Raw genomic sequence first — 4,916 nt, forward strand, 5'->3', positions numbered from 1 at the left:
ATATATATTTGGTCCCCTGCCCAGGTACTCTTGGGGGCGGAGCTGTAAAGGCCTTAAAGGGCCCTGTGAGCGGTCTCAGTTCATCAAAGGGGTGCCACTGAGGGGATACTGGGGACCAGTCTCTTCACTTCCTGCTGCTTCCCAGCCCCTCCGCATGCCTCGTGATGTGCTCCACTGGCACAGGCTGGGAGCAATGGGGCCAATCAGTCCTGGTCTGAAACCTGCAAAATCAGGAGCCAAGTAAAGCTTTCCTGTTTTGTTTTTTTAAGAAAAGAAGAAGAAAGAAGAAAGAAGAAAGAAGAAAGAAGAAAGAAGAAAGAAGAAAGAAGAAAGAAGAAAGAAGAAAGAAGAAAGAAGAAAGAAGAAAGAAGAAAGAAGAAAGAAGAAGAAGAAATGAAACGTGTCTCAGCTATGGTCAAAGAAATATGAGTTCTGACTAAATTTCCTTACAGTATTCTACCCCTGAATCTTACTTAAAATCTTACCCCTGAAGAAGTTTCAAAAGGCCGGTATGTATTTCAAAGGCAGTTTTATTACAAATCAAAAACACAATAAGATCTTAGCCAAGAGAAGTCTCTTCAGATTTGCAATAAGCATAAACCAAAACTCTAAATTTTTATAAATACTTATCTTGACATGATAGCAATAGAAAAAAGTTATAGAACCATTAAAATAATTTTAAAAATCCACCTTGGAAAACTGGTCAACCTTTCTCAAACAATTAAACCTAAAATATTATGTGATCCAAACATTCCACTGCTAGATACCCGCCCAAGAGAAATGAAGTAACGCATCTACCCAAAGATTTACACATAAATGTTCAAAGCAACATTATTCTAAATAGCCAAAAATGGGGTGGGAGGGTGTCTAAATTCCCATAAGCAGGTGAACAGATAGACACAGGGGCAAAAGTACAATTTCCTTCCCAAGTATTTGGGAGGCTGAGGCAGGAGGATCACAAGTTCAAGGCCAGCCTGAGTAACTTAGTGAGACTGCCTCAAAAGTAAAACTAATGCCTGTGGGTATAGCCCAGTGGTACAGTGCTTCTCCAGCATGCTCATGTGCAAGGCCCCAGTTCTATATGTAGGTAGGATAGAAGGAAGGAAGGAGGAAAAAATTCCTAATTAAACCAAATACTGTGGCGCCTCAGTTCATGAACTTCATTCTCTCCATGATTCTGGTTGCAGAACTCCTTCCACAATTCTAGTTGCAACCAAATTGCAAGCAGTCACCAGAATCGTGGAAAGAATTAAGTTCATGAACCAAGGTACCCCGGACAACAAGCATCACAAAAAAAAAATCTATAAAATATTTCACTCTAAAAGTGTCCCTAGACCAGCTAGGATAAACATAAGGCTACTAAACATCATATATATTTTTAAAATATATAAAAAATATACAAATATATTTTTTTTACTTCTAAACAGTATAAATGAGATTTTTGTCCTGCTGCTTTTGGTAGCAGGACTGTCTCTAGTATTTATTTTTAAGTAGAATGTTGACTACTGATTTATGAGTGCTAGTCTTTATCATGTTACTACTTGATATAATATTTTATAATTATATGCATATTTTATATATATGGTATATAAGTATACATAAAATTCTATACAAGGTAACATAAATAAAAACTTCTCATTTTATATCTTTTTTTACCTTTGATCCAAAAAAGGGCTAATACAAGTCCCATTTATGACTGTAGATAACAAAAATTTTAAATAATATAACAGCAAATCTATTTCAATAGTTGGCAATGGAATAGCAGAAGGGACTAAATCTTAAATGTTTAGGCTAGAAATGCTTTAAAATGCATTCTTTAGCAGAAGTCCACAAACAATGGAACTAGAATGTGCAAGACAGCAGCACTGCCTTTTCAGGGACAGTGTCCACACAAACATTCAGAGTTCTTCTAACCCTTGGGGAAGCTTAAGCCAGAATAGAAAAGCAATCAAGCCCACCTTAAGCTATTCATTACAGAGCTGTGCCCCTACAAGTTTCCTGCCAGTCAGTTTGCCCTACTCCTAAAAACCACTGTCTGGCCTTTTTAGGATTAGGAGCCAGAGGTTGAACAAGAAACTTGTACAATCCAATCTACTCTTCACCTAGTGCTGGAGTGAACCTGCTGCCTGGTGATGCTGTTTAAAGCTGATACACCACACTTCAGGAGAGGCACTGTCAAGCCACGGGCATCAGACCACAGCTTGAGCAGAGATCTGATTTCACCTGATCGCAGATGTTCCCCTGGATTTTCATCCTGAGGCATAATGCAAGGTGCCTTCAACCAAGGAAAAACGACTTGCCCTTTTTTTTGCCTGCCTCTGAGAAGAGGTTCTCTCTGCCCTCCCAGTGACAGCCCCAGCCCTCCACAGGAAGCTGTGTGAATGGGGTTAAGTGAAAGGTAGCTCTGCCCAGAATAGCAACTGTCCTGGTGCCGCTGTGGTGGATCAGTCAGTGGCAGGAAGAGAATGGCAACAGAAAAGGCTGGAAGGCAAATCTCAGAAGTAGTTTCAAAGAAACACTTGGGAATGAAACTACTTTACAGAAAGAAGGCCAGCCAGGTCTCTCCAGCCTTAATAATTTAGATAAAAACAGCACACATAATTCCGTTTTGTAGTCCCAACTCGAGAGTGCAGCACCATACAAGGCTCAACAATGAATTATCCAACATAGCAAAGTACAGGTGATTCTCTGCCTTCAAAAATTACTTTTAACAGTGGAAACCATTCATATAATAAATCAAAATCAAAGGCCAAATAAGAAAATTCATGACATTGGAAGAACTTAACAGTATAAAAATATCTACTGTTTCCAAATTTCAAACATAATTAGTGACAATCCAATGAATTCCAAAAAGGAAGTGACAAAATCACCTGAATTTCCATTTTAGAAATTTCTACAAAAACTTTGTAAAAGCAAACTAACAACGAGGGGCCTGGGGGCCGGCTGCTCACAGAGCTTGTAAAGCTGGCCCCAAAAGACATGGCCCTGGTTAAGGCTAGTACTCCAGGGAACGCACCTGAGCAAGTCGAGGCCACAACTTTATGATGACGAAGGTCACAATCTTCTTTGGTGAGGCTTGTCTTGGGGGAAAAATGAATGTTTGCCCAACCATTCCCTTGAATTTTCAGGAAAAAAATGCCCAGTTCTGTCAAGGTAAGATGACTTTTTGCACACTGAGAAACATCAGGGGCTCAACTAGCTGGCCTCCCAGGCAGCAGTAAGGGTCAAGGTGGGGACCCCGCCGATCAGAGGTGGAGGGTCTGCTGGTGCAGAATGACTGAGAAAGGTGAGGATCCAGTTTCAAACATGAGTCTCATCAGGTATTCATTTCATTGCAATAACTTGCAAGACCAGTGTAAAGTGCAAGAGGAAGGTACAGACACCAAGCAGGAGGAAGCAGAGTGGGAAATCATAAACATGCTGTTTACGAGGCACGGCTTAACATCTTTGTGCCTAGTCAAAAGAATAGATCTTAAAGTCATCACCAAGTTTGAGGCAGAATTTGAAGAAACAGAAAGGCAACAGAACGTGATACAAGATCTCATAGAAACTAACCATCACCTTAAAGATAAGCTTCAGATAGAACAAAGCCCAGCAGCAGATCAGGAACAATGAGTTAAGGACTTGGAACAAATTATGGAGAGTGTGAAATACAAAACTGGTGAACTGGGAGATGAATCTCTACATAGGGTTTGCCAGCAACAAAATGTAATGGAAGCCGGGCATGGTGGTGCACACCTGTAATCCCAGCACTCAGGAGGCTGAGGCAGGAGGATCGCTGTGAGTCCGAGACCAGCCTGGGCTATGCAGTGAGTTCCAGGTCAGTCTCAACTACATAGTGAGACCCTGTGTCTCACTATTATATAATCTCACTATTTTATATATATATATATAGGAAGATCTTCAAAAGGAGAACAGAACTTTACAGACAAAATGCCAGCATTACAAAAAAAAGCAAATGGGGCAGCAACAGACTATGCTTCTTTGCAAAAGGACATCTATCGATTAACGAAAGAGGAAGAAAAACAAATTGTCAAAACAGTGTCTGCCTATATCTACAAAAAGAGTTCCTGGGCCAGAAATTTATTTATTTATTTTTAGGGTACTTTAAACAATTTATTTAACTGAAGTCCCATATACTGACTTCCATTTATTTTGATATATCTTAAATCTAAGTGTAAATAAGGTTCAAATGGTATTAATTGAGAGTATGACATAGGAAGAAAATGGGTAAAGGGGAAATGGGAAGGAGAGGGGAGGGGAAACAAGTAGGGAAAACAAAAAATATGAAAAAAGGAAAAAATGGACACAAAGTCTTTGTAAATAGGGAAGGGTGAAGGGGCTCAGGGAGGGCAGGGGTCTGGGGAAAAAATAAGAACCAAGACATATTATGTAAAGACACAAGATCCCAGTGATAAATAACTGTATTGTTTGCTTTAAATGTACCAATAAACTCAACAGGGAAAAAAAAGTTTTTTAATAAAATATTTTGATCCACCTTGCCCCAAAAGTGATTTAGAGGATTTTCAAGCCAATATAAATATTTCATAAATTTGTGGCCATTTGGGTGCACATCTGCGCAATATCTTACATCTTTCAGGGAGAAAAACCCTAAAGAGTAAAGGCCTGACACCATTAACTGGGTGTAATTAGAATCTGCTCCAAATATTGTTCCTCTGAAGTAAAGGAACCACACACCTGTTCAATTAAGAAAATCATCCTTACAACACAGGATGATTTTTTTTATTTTTTAAGTCAGGCTTAGGGCACTCAGCTGCTCATTAGGAGCTTCACAGCAGAGCTATAGCCCGAGTTTATGCCACGAATTCATAGGGAACAGGTGGGTCTGCGCCTGCCTGGCAAGCGCAAGGTCCTGAGTTCAATCCCGGTTCCACCAAAAAAAAAAAAAAAAAAAA

The 4,916-nt window shown here is 39.7% G+C and overlaps 1 protein-coding gene and 1 pseudogene across 15 annotated transcripts in view; one reads left to right on the forward strand and one right to left on the reverse strand.

Annotated features, from left to right (window-relative positions):
* Adam22 (ADAM metallopeptidase domain 22) overlaps positions 1–4,916 on the reverse strand; it is a 198,934-nt gene that overhangs the window by 181,619 nt on the left and 12,399 nt on the right. The window lies entirely within an intron of this gene.
* LOC117283993 lies at positions 3,274–4,101 on the forward strand (annotated as a pseudogene).

The sequence above is a fragment of the Fukomys damarensis genome, unplaced genomic scaffold (assembly GCF_012274545.1).
Source record: "Fukomys damarensis isolate Sample0158 unplaced genomic scaffold, DMR_v1.0_HiC HiC_scaffold_4, whole genome shotgun sequence".
Taxonomy (NCBI): Eukaryota; Metazoa; Chordata; class Mammalia; order Rodentia; family Bathyergidae; genus Fukomys; species Fukomys damarensis.